The 12155-nt window shown below is 40.2% G+C and overlaps 1 protein-coding gene across 6 annotated transcripts in view; it reads right to left on the bottom strand.

Moving 5' to 3' along the window:
* Positions 1-12155, bottom strand: part of TUSC3 (tumor suppressor candidate 3) — a 314862-nt gene that overhangs the window by 147489 nt on the left and 155218 nt on the right. The window contains exon 8 of one of the 6 annotated variants that reach the window (XM_019553215.1): positions 5158-5256. The exons of the other annotated variants lie outside the window; for them this stretch is intronic. The gene's annotated coding sequence lies outside the window, so the exon portion shown is untranslated. Of the gene's footprint in view, positions 1-5157; positions 5257-12155 lie in introns of those variants that run through there. 6 annotated transcript variants of the gene reach the window in all.

The following is a 12155-nucleotide window of genomic DNA, read 5'->3' as shown; positions in this document are numbered from 1 at the left end:
TTTTGATTCCCAGAAATGGAGAACTTGTGTCTATGTGCTCTGGGGTGGGGGAGGGGTGCTTTAAATTAGAGTGGCTCTTGGGAGCTGCTCTGATTAAGATGCCTGCAGTGTCTCGTGCATTCAGCATCCCGCACCACAAAATGGCAATCAGGGCACTTTAACTAAAGCTCAGCTGATGAGCTTTAGTTAAGGCACCCCCACTGCGATTTTGAAGCATGGGACGCTAAATGCAAAAGACAACAAGACTGCTAGAGCATGATAATTAGCATACTCCAGCCGACTCAATTAATTGAGTCTGCTCTAATGCATGCTAACTAGCATGTGTTGGAGTAGGCATCAGGCATCTGCATAGGTGTCCTATAGGACTAGCAGGTCCTTATTAATAGTCTCTGCAGTGGAGAGAAGACCAAAAATTTGATAGGTGGATAAAATTTTTGAAAATGACTAAGTAACTTCAGAACGTAAGTCCCATTTGTGAATTACTAGTCCTATGAAGAACTTGACTACCATTGATTTCTAAACCCACTTATGAAAACTGCCCCAGACACCTGTATATCTTGAGGACCCAAATGCTTGTTAAAATTTAGCCCCAATTACTTTTGAAAACTGTATTATTTATGATGCTTTCATCTTTCCTAACATCAGAGGAAATTGATATTTCACCTCTTTCAACAAGGCAGTGTTTTTCTCTTCAGTCTTGTAATAGGATGCTTCTTTGCTAGAGCTCTTCCCCATAGCAAGTTCCTTGTTGACTAATTATTTCCAACTCCTTTTCTCTTTCATAGAAATCAACACTGCATAGTGATAAAACTTCTGGGCACCATCTTTCCTACGTTTTGTCAAACCATTTTGTAGCTCTCTCTCTCAAGCAGTTCAGAACTTGGTAACTTCCAATAAGTACTTATTTCCAAAAATAAATACATTTCCAATAATAAATAATAAATAAATGGAATAAAATAAATATAATGAAAAATACATGGAAACTTCATAATGTGAAGAGGAAGAAAAATGCCAATTTTAACAACCTGGACTAAAATTTTAACATTGAGTTTATGCCCCCCACAAGCTTATCGGACATCTGATACTTCCACAGAAACAGCCTGCCTTTTTTTTCCTGCTGCTCTTCTAAATTTGCATTCCTGCAGAACAGCACTCCAAGGCTGTTTTTTGAAAGAGTTCTGACCATCTTTAATTTCTCTCACCATTTTCAGTTTCCTATTTTTGCCTAATAAAAGACACGTGTCTGAAAGCTTGCAAAAAACAACTTTTTTGCAATTATATAGTTGGTCTAAGAAAAGATATTGCCTCTACCTAAAGAGGTTGTCTGCCTCTGTGCTTAGACTGATACAGCTATAGCCTAGATCACATTTCTGATAAGTACTCATTCAGCAGACTTTCAGTCTTTTTTTCCACTTTCCCACCCTTCCTTAGAGGTTATTTCTCAGAATTTTCTGTGGAATTTCCAAATCCCTTATTCTTCCTAACAAACAACTCTTTATATAGTTTTACTCCTTTTGCAGTGACTCTTTTCTATCAGCTATTTGTTCAATAGGAAGGACACACTCCTCCTCAGGCGGAGCAATCCTACTACTGAGATTCAGTTCAGCCTAGTTCAGCACATATTAACTTGGAACAAATGGCTAAGAAGTGGAGTCACATTTATAGTTGGCATTAAAATATTTTGATTTAATTAACGATCAATCAACTAGAAAGATTTTTTTTTAAGTCTAGTAAAGTATGGTTCTGTTTCTAGCTCCCATCCAGGGGAAAAAAGGAAAGTATTTAATACCCATAATTTCCTCAATAACCAATTAGTACAGTTACTTTAGCCAGCTTTCACTGGTTTCCTTGATCTAGGCCCACTATGTTTAGTCTTTTCCATGGACAATTTTATAGACTGCTTAGATCAATAATTCAAAACACACATTTCATTAATAACTTCACCATAACCCTATTACTAGATTACATACCAGATTCAATTAAAATTAAATTAAAAATCTTTCACAGGGATTTTATAGTATTTTCTTGTATCACCTCTCAGCAGAGTAACTGCAGTTTATTTAAACTGAGCAAGAAACTTTAATTTAGGATTTTATATCTGTGTCGGTCATAAGTGAAGTGTTCACTAAGCCTGAACTAGTGTTTGACAGGAAGAGCGCTACCTCAATCTGCTGCATTCCTCTAAACACATTAATTTACTAAGCACCTGCCGCATGTTGACAATCACAAAGCTAATCCTAGTATGCTGGCTCTTGCGTTCCCAAAATGACTTCTAACAAAACTCCAATTTGTTCCATGTCTCAGAGAAGCCTTGTCAGTCTTTTCAATCTCTCCTAGAAAGGCAGTTTAAGAACATAAAGCTGACCCTTCCCCCCTCCCCTTTGGTCCCAAAGCTGTCCCCAGGTGTGTTATCTACCTCATACTTTTGCAAAGCCATATAATTCAAAAAATGCATAAATAAATAAATGTTGTCAGTAGACCTTTTTGTTTCAATTCATAAACAGTCTTTGTGAAATAGAAGGGTGCTATTTACATCTCAGAGATTGAATATGTGAAATTTCCAACCAAAAATAGGTTTTTCAATAACATTTATTTAAAAGTGTACGAATTAAAATATGTATGTTTATCATAAATATATTTATTCTTTCATCAGCTAATGTATGGAAGAAGTCACAGATTCATCTGGAGAAAAGAAGCAAAAAACTCCCATTCCAAAGTCAGCCAAAGGCTCCAATCTCCTGCAGAACCTGAGATAGATTGGGCTCCTGTTCTCATTTTATAAAGTGCTTGGGGTACAGTTCAAGATCCTATAAAGTCAATGAGAACCGTGCCTTTGACTTCAATGGAGCCAAGATGTCATTTCTTTCCTTGTGAAGTCATAATTTCAAATAATTTAAGACCAAACAGAAACATTTGATCATTTGCCTTAACTTTTCTGTACTGCAGGCCATTCATTCAGTTACAGCTATGCAATTTATATTAGCTATGTACATTAGCCCAAAAAACATAAGTTATATTTAGGTATGTATTCAATTCACAGGGCCAGCCACTTTTTCTCATGGCATCTTTATAGCCCCAAGCTGATTTTTCACAGCTTCAACATGGCTCCCCCATGCCTCTAACTGGGTGAGGGGGATGGGAAACTCAACCCCTGCTGAGAGACAGATAGCCTTAGATGAGGAAGCATATAATTCACACTGGTTTCTACTAACTTCTGAGTGTTAACTTTCTTTGAAATTCAAGTAATCGCACCCTAGGCTAGGGACATACATTAAAAAAGCCTGAGCCTGAATTTATTTATCCTGGTGAGGCTGAATCATTTTGCAACTGCACAGACATCCCAGAAATGCCAGCACATGCCTGCAGTGGCTCAGACTAGAATCCAGGGGGCACTAGAGCAGCACTCCCTTCCCTTCCACAGTACTGAGCTGGGGGAGGCATGGCCAGGCCCTGGCAGGATGCTATGATTAGCCCAGCAGGGACCTGATAACAGTGTTTATCACCCCTAATTCAGTGTTTATCACCCCCAGTAAGAAGACAAAGCAGGGACATTACCAGCTACCTGTTGATTCAGCATGGACAGTAGCCAGCATGTGCTCTGCTAGGTAATACACAGACACCTCTCCACAAGGTAGAGGGGAGCGAGGATTTCCTGCTTAGCAGGGAGTGGTGAGGGGAAGGGGGAGAGGAGCCCGTAGTTTTGCCAGAGCTGCAAGGGAGCAGAGGGATGGGGTCAACCCTGCTGTGGAGCACAGCACCCCACCCAGCCCTGACAGCATGATTTATCTTAAACCAGCAAGGGGTCTGGGACAGATACTGCATAAACTGGTTTGACTCAAATCAGTTAAGTCTGATACTACATTCAACCAGGTCTATCTCAAACCATTTTCACCCATTTTCAAACTGGTTTATGTGCACTGAACATCTGTTTTGTTACAGGTTTAAACCAGTTTCTGATCACTTAAACTAGTTTATGTGTAATGTCTGTCCCTAGCCCCAGTGTTCATCCCCGTTGCCCACTTGAAACCCTCCAGGAAGGGACAATCGCTTTCCTCTTTAAGGCTGCTGGCAGCTTGTTTGCAAAGCCTCTTTCTTCTCTCCAAAGCCTTTGCAGCTTTTTTTCCCTCTGAAGCCCACTGAAACAACAAGCTTCCAGTTTTTCACAGATGATGGTGATTTTCATACATTTTCTAAAAAAACTGCATAATCATGAAATAAGTATATCCTTAGTTATACTAAAGGATTTTAGGCTGCAAGAGACAAAACTGACTACCAGAGGGAGGGAACACCTGAAGTCCTGATGCTGGCAGGAAATTGCTTAAGTGAGGTATGGCCAAATGATTTGATATATCGTCTTACAGAAGAAGATATAAATCTCTCAAAGTTCCTTGCTAGTCCAACTTGAGGTAAAGCTCTTTCCCAACATAGTTTGAAAATCAGAATGACTCTATGATGTGAACAAATCTCACCGGTCAAGCATCTCTTAGCTGCCTGGTATCATGTCTGAGTCCTTGTTCACCCAGTTGAATATCTTATCTGAAGCAGTGACTAGTCTCTGATAGTCAGAAAAAAAGCCCTAAACTACCTAAAATATATCTAACCTATGTACAATAGAAGAAGGGAGGGGGGAGGGAGTGGAGAGAAAGAACAAGGAGACTCGGATTCAAAGATTTCATAGGGAGAAATTTCTACCATGTCCATCCAGCTTTCTCCCCTTCTACATGCATGCAGGCTGCAGAAACTTTTCCAATTTGATCAAAGCAAATACTTTACTTTTTCTTAAACTATACCACCAATCCTGGTAAGCTGTTCCAATATTTAATTACTCTCAAAGGAAAGTTCAACTTCCAGCCATTAGACTGGTGTTGTGCCTTTATCAGCATGGTTGAAATGGCTGTTACTATCAGATATTTTTTCTATAAATACCTGTTCACAATGGACAAGTCACTTTTCAGTCTTCTCTTTGAAAGCTAAGTAGAGTTGCTTAAAGTTTGCATTGTAAATCATTCTTTCCTTAGAATTGTCTCTAGTATTTTCCACTTCCTCTTAAAGCACAAATTTAAAATCATATTCCAGTGGCAATCTTACTAAATTCTCTGTACAGAGGCAAGATCTTTCCCTTTTTCTACTTGATATTTCCCTCTACATATACAAGGACTGCATTAGTCCTTTTGACATAGTATTGCAGAGTCTTCACGCAGAGCTGGTAAATACTCTGACCCCAAATCCTTCGAGTCACTGCTTTCCAATAGATTCCTAGTCTATATGTATACCTGACTCCTGATTGTCAAACATACTTCACACCTTGCATTCACTCCTATTAAAACACACTGTATTGAATTATCAAGAAATTAAGAGCAATCTTTAACACAAACCTGCCCTCCTCGTTATTTGCTCTCCCATAAATTTTTGTCATATGCTAACTTTACTAGCAAATACTTTATTGTCCAACTAATTGATAAAAATATAATATTGTATAGAACCAAAGAACTGATTCCTAGGAGTCTCTACTAGAAATGGCTCTGATGATTGACGTCAAACTTAACAACTTTTTTATGCTTGTCAGTGAAATTGTTTTTAATCCACGTACTCTGTCCATTTCCTATAATCCAATTTTTTTTTTAAATATCATGTTGTATTAAGTTAAATGTCTTCATGAAGTCTAAATATAACCTTTCAGCATAATTACTGTCATCAACCAGATATAACCCAGTCAAACAAAACACAAAGAAAAGTGACTATATTGATGAGAACTAATTTCCACAAAAATCATGCTGACTGGCATTTATTATACTTTAGGTACTGTTTTTTTGTTAACTTCACTGTTTTAATTAGAATGACTAACCATAGTTATCCTGACTCCTTCCCCTTTTACCCATTTAAAATACTGGATCTACACTGAGGCACTTTCAAATCCTTTGGAATTTTTCCAGATTTCCCAAACATTAAAAATTAACAAGCTCATTGACTGGCTTCTTTAAAACTCTTGGGGTAAGTTATCCAGGCTTGTTTGACTCTTTAGCAGAGGTGGTAAAAATTTCATTTATCATCATCAAAGGCAGATACATTTGCTAACTTCAGCTTTATTCCAAACAAAGACGACAAATATCTATTGATATTGAATGTGTACATCCTTCCTCAGTCTCTACTTATAAAATTTTAGCAAATGCATTTAGCATTTGCTAAATCAGCATTATACCAAATCTTTGGTTTATCTTATTTATAACATTTTTAAACAAAAGAACAGTCCATTACAATGCCCTGAAGCTCAGGTAAAAGATTTCACAGGTCTTGAAAGTTTAAGATTAGCTTTTGTATTGTTTTTTTAATAGAACTGCTCTTGTGCACAATTGTTCCATCAAGTATATCTAAAAAAATCATTCACACCACCACTGTCAGGATGGAGGTTCTCTTTCTTAGAACAGATTCACATTTCTTCCATTAGTTATAAAGTGTTATTCATGAATTACAATGTTTCATATCTTCAAGATGCATTCTAAATGTTTCCATTACACATCAATACCACATTATTTTTCTAATTTCTCCCCATAAAAAAAAATCATCTTTCATTTTCCAAGCTGTTATATAGCCATTTCATAGCTTCATAGTTGGTAGGGTTGGAAAGGGAGATCATCAAGTCCAACCCCCTGCCATGGCAGGAAAGAGTTCTGGGATCAAAAGACCCCGGTGAGGTATTCATCCAGCCTCCTCTTAAAGACCCTCAGGGTAGGAGCCAGCACCACTTCTCTTGGAAGTTGGCTCCAGATCCTAGCTGCCCTGACTGTGAAGTAGCACCTCCTAATATCTAGCCTGAATCTACCCTCTGCCAGCTTGTGATCGTTATTTCTAGTCACTCCTGGTAGCGCTCGGGGGAACAGGGACTTCTCCAGTGCCTGCTGGTGCCCCCGACTAGTTTGTAAACGGCCACTAGATCCCGCCTCAACCCTTCTCTTGTGGAGGCTGAACAGATTCAGGGTGCTTACCTTCTTATCATAGGGCCTGCCCTGCTGACCCTTGATCATGTGGGTGGCCCTCCTCTGGACCCTCTCCACGTTGTCCACATCCCTCTTGAAATGCAGCGCCCAGAACTGGACATCATACTCCAACTGCAGCCTGGCCAGTGTCGCATAGAGGGGGAGGATCACCTCCTTGGACCTGTTTGAGATGCATCTGTGGATGCATGACAAGGTGTGGTTGGCCTTCCTGACCATGTCACCACACTGTTGGCCCATGTTCATTTTGGAATCAATAATGACTCCAAGATCCTTTTCTGCCTCTGCGCTGATGAGAAGGGAGTTCTCCAGCCTGTAAGTATGCTGCTGGTTCTTCCTCCCCAGGTGCAGTACTTTGCACTTGTCACTGTTGAATCCCATCCTATTCTCATCCGCCAACCCCTGTAACCTGTCCAGGTCTGATTGCAACCTATCCCTCCCTTCTAGTAAGCCCACTTCTCCCCATATCTCAGTGTCATCTGTGAATTTGAACAAGGTGCTTTTACCCCCTTGTCCAAGTCGCTGATGAAGATATTGAACAGTGCGGGCCTGAGGACCAAGCTCTGGGGAATGCCACTACCCACATCCCTCCAGGTCGAATATGACCCATCCACCACCACTCTCTGGGTGCAACCCTCCAGCCAATTAGTAACCCATTTGACTGTGTAGGTATTAACGTCACAGTCTCTTAGTTTTTTAATGAGAATGGGGGAAGAGAGTGTCGAAGGCCTTTGTAAAGTTTGTTATCAAAGTTTCAGGCCAGCTTCAATCCAGTCCATAGGAACACAAGCTGCTGGCACAACCAACAATGTAGACAATTGCATTAAAATTTAGGAAGTTTCTAAGCAAAGGAGGCATGTAGATGAATATACAATTCTGGCTCCAGCTGTTCTCCTGATAGAAACCAGCAATGTACAGACATTCAGCCTCTTTCTCCTACAGCAAAAGATTCAGCTACAGAAAAAAAAATAAACTTGGAATAGCCAGAGTTAAGTCAGTCCTGGGAGAATTTCTCCTAGATGAATGAACATCTGTACACTTCCTCCTAGCTTCACACCTGCTGGGGACCAGGAGTGCAACCAGGGGAAAGGCTTCTGTGGCTTCCTGAGATAAGGATCACCTTGGTCTTGAGAAGGCATGGGGGGCAGCTACTCCTGTCCCTCCTGTAGACTGGAGGCAGAGGGGATGAGAAGCCTTCAGGTGCTCCCTTCCACTTCTCACACCAGAGTCCCCATAGTTTGCGAAGCTTTGCTCCATACCTCCCTCAGAGCGGAGAGCTGTGGAGCAGGGAGCAGCATAGTCCCCTGCCCACTGCAGTTTTAAGTGTGAGAAGCAAGCTGGCGTGTTGCCTTCTTCCTCCCTCTGCTCAGCGCAAGTAGGAGCCAAACACAAGGAACAGCACTGTCCCCCACTGGCTTCCTTTTGCCGCCCTCTCCACCGCTCAGCTGAGAGGTGGGGAGGCAAGGTGAGAAACCAGGCTCAGGGAGGCTCTCCCTGGGGTACCAGAGCAAAGTCCTTACCTATTCCTCTCCTCGGAGTACTAGACTGCTCTGGACCCTTGACTCCCTGCACTATGAGCCAAGTACAGGGAATAGCACTACAACTTCCTTGCTCATGCTCGAGTCCTTGGAGGCAGAAGTGGATGAGGGTTTGTCCCACTGCTCCCTCCATTCTGCTCCCTGAGACGGGGAGCAGAGCAGAGGAGCAGCTGCTCTGGGCAGGGAGGGACAGTTCCTCTCCCCTCCCACATTGGTCCAGGTAGAACAGTGAGGCACCACCCCTAACCCCCAAGCTTGGGGAACTGCCTGGTGAAGAGCTAAGCTTGGGGGAGGGGCTGCAAGTTATGCTTCACCACTCCCTTCCCCTCTTGGACTGGTCCAAGGAGGGAGAGCAGAGGAATAGCTACAGTTGTTCTTTGCCTTCTTCCCCAGCCGGACACCAGCCAACTTGGGGTATGGGCTAAGGGCTTTGCTCCCATGTTCCCTATGTGGCATTTCCTGGAGACTGAGAGCAGAGTGGAGGAGGTTCTTTCCCCACCCTGTTCCCCACAGCCAGGTCTGAGGCAGGTGTGGGGAGTCTTTCCTTGACACTGCACCCCTTTGGGACCAGGAGTGGAGCAGGAACTGTTCTCCTTGCTTTCCCCCAGCTGGGACCACTCCAGTCTCAGGAAGATATAGACTGCAGTGGAACAGCGATGTCTGCAGACTAAACATCTGTACTGCTCCCTCTCCCACAAGGATTTCTACTCAGGAAAATTCCTTGGAAATCTTTCCTAGCAAATATACACAATCTCTGTATGCACAACAGAAGCTAAGTATAGTTGCAAATTGTTACACCACTAGTTTATTTATGATAGTGGAGCCCAACCAATATAAAAATCAAAATAATATAAAAATTTCAGAAAAATAAAGGAGATTATGTTGTTTTGATTTGTTTTTTGGGATTGAGCTATTTCTTCTAACTCAATGCACACTATATTCAAAACTAACTTATGTACATTGACTTACACCATTTAGCACAGAGTAATCCCCTAAAATTCAAATCCTGTATAAGCTAGTAAACACTTATTAAATGGGTTCTCATTAAATATTCAGTGAATAATCCCTTAATCATTGTAGAAAATGATCTGAACATTTCAGTTAACCAATGCACTGCCAAGCATCAATCTGAAGTCAGTGTAGATATGGACAAGTTATATGAAATTCAGTATCACGTCAGCTGTGATTAAACCCTAGGTTAATTACAACTGGTAACATGCCTGTTATATGTGTAAGTGTGTGTATATGGGTTTATGGTTTGCTTGTTTTCATTTAATTTTGAACAATATTTTGAAGACATTCAGACATACCATTTACATTAGCTGAGCACAACAAATGAATTATAAGTACATAAGAATGAAAATATGTACTGAGTCCTTACAGGACAGTTTAAATGTACTCCCTGCAGTTAAGCTATTCAAAATTCATCATTTATCTACAAAAACATTAACTCTTAATAGACTTATCATAAATAGCAGCTTTCTTGTTGCTGTAAAAAAAATTACAGAGGCTTGCATTGATCCCATAAGTATGTTTACATCTTACTACTAAATCTTTAAATGATGAACTAGTAGTAGAAACCTGACAGTTTAGTATAAACCTCTTTGAAATAAATACATATTTAATGCTGGTTTTGTAAAAGAGGTTAGAAATGTGTTTGAACAATGAAAGACCGATGACAAAATGTTCATTAAAATATTTGTGTATGATCAGAGTCAAAGTTCATACAGTACCTGGACTGAAAGAAACATTCAGAATTTATCTTGGAAGTATGGTATATCTATCATTATACTAATACCTAAACTGTATTAAAACTACATTTCAATATATGCAATCAGAAATTGGTTACGGTATAAAAACACTGATAATAGTGTTATCTTTTCCATTCCAGCAAATATAACCTCAAAGAGGAAGCTTCCTTTATTGACAATTCAAAGCCTTCCTGATTATTCACATTATGACTCTGACACTTGCATGGCTGATAAGAGCCAGAAAGTCAGAAAAAGTTTGAAGGTTACTCTTTTGTCTCGCATGAAACTAGTATTTTAGTACAATGCTAGAGACCCTTCCTGACTTAAAAATTCTGCAAGAGAACTCACTCTTTTTGGGTAGATATTAAAATGCAACTGCTGTTCACTGAAAGTGTTCTTTTCTTTTTTGTACCTGACCTACAGATAATAAAATCAAGAATAATCAAGCTGACCTTTAAAATGAAGAAAGGAAGCATTCTAATTAGGATATATATATACACATATGCATTATAGAATTAGTTAAAGTTATTTTAAAATATTAAACCTTTATAATCTTATGCATAGAAACTTAAAGTTATGCAGCTTGATTTGAATTTCTGTTTTTACTAGATGTTGGAAACCGTTGTACAAAAGTTGAAGAAACAGCATGAATGAAGACAGCTATAAAACAATTATATGTGATGGCAGAAGATTATTTAAAAAAACAACATGAATGTAACTAGTTAATTAAATCTTAGGGCACAAAAATATTCAAATAAAGAACCCTTGTTCTTTATTTTCTACTTCACTAGAATATTCCCTTTCCCCCTCTTCTGATCATAGCAGTCATATATTTAGTCTGAAGAAGAATCCCACCCACCCTTTATTTTTTTAGCAAGGTGTGTGGAAGGAGGACTCTGATAAATTATTTCGGTGTGGAGCTTGTAGCAGTATTGCTAAACCTTCCCATCCATACACAGTAAGTATAGTTTTCATTGCTATAGTGCAGCTCAGAAATCCATTAAAAAGGAGAAGTCTGAGATCACAAATTATTTTGCAATTAAACAAAAAAGACGACCTGGAATACAACACCTGAGCTTTTACAATACTAGCCAACTTCTTAAATGAAACACTTTCAACAAAATTCTGACCCCACTGATAAGGAAGTTCAACAAATGACTGAAGGGCTGAAAAGGTTCTGAGACAGTTAAACCACTGAGCTGAAGAGTTCAGGAAGTTATTAGAAGAGCCTTGGAATTGGAATTAAAAGGTCCTAGAAAGCTGCCTAGAACAGTAATTCAAAGAAAGGGTTATATGCTTGTTCGGAAGGACTCAGTACTCAACTATATGACCATCCCCCTTAAAAAGAATATTGGAAACAAGCAGAGAGGCTACAAGAAAATGGAAACTAGATTGAGCAGTAAGTAAAGCTACTTTTTAAAAAGTTGGAAGCATAATAATAAAGGCGATCACCTGGGCAATAGCAATCATTGCCTATTGGAATTCACCATTCAGCCCAGGCTGGCAAAGGCCTTCAGCCAGGCAGCAGCCCTGGACTTGAGGAGGTTGGAGTTCACTGAGCTAAGGATACTAGTCGGGGAGGCACTGGGGTCCTGGAGAGGTGGGGAGTTGGGAGTCTAAAAAGAGTGGTCATTCCTGAAGGAGATGATCCTCCAAGCCCAAAGGGTGGCAATCCCAACACAGATCAAAGGGGGCAAGAGTGCTCAAAAGCCCCCATGGCTCACCAAAAGCATCCAGGAACATCTCAAACTAAGAAGGAGGTGCACACTCAATGGAAGGGAGGGGTCTTCAGCAGGGAGGAGTATACCTCCGTTGCTCGGGATTGTAAAGGGGTGTTAGGAAGGCTAAGGCAGAGATGGAACTGGGACTAGTAA

The sequence above is a fragment of the Crocodylus porosus genome, unplaced genomic scaffold (assembly GCF_001723895.1).
Source record: "Crocodylus porosus isolate Cpor-Errol unplaced genomic scaffold, CroPor_comp1, whole genome shotgun sequence".
In the NCBI taxonomy this organism is placed as follows: domain Eukaryota; kingdom Metazoa; phylum Chordata; order Crocodylia; family Crocodylidae; genus Crocodylus; species Crocodylus porosus.
This window is presented reverse-complemented; position numbering and strand designations above follow the sequence as displayed.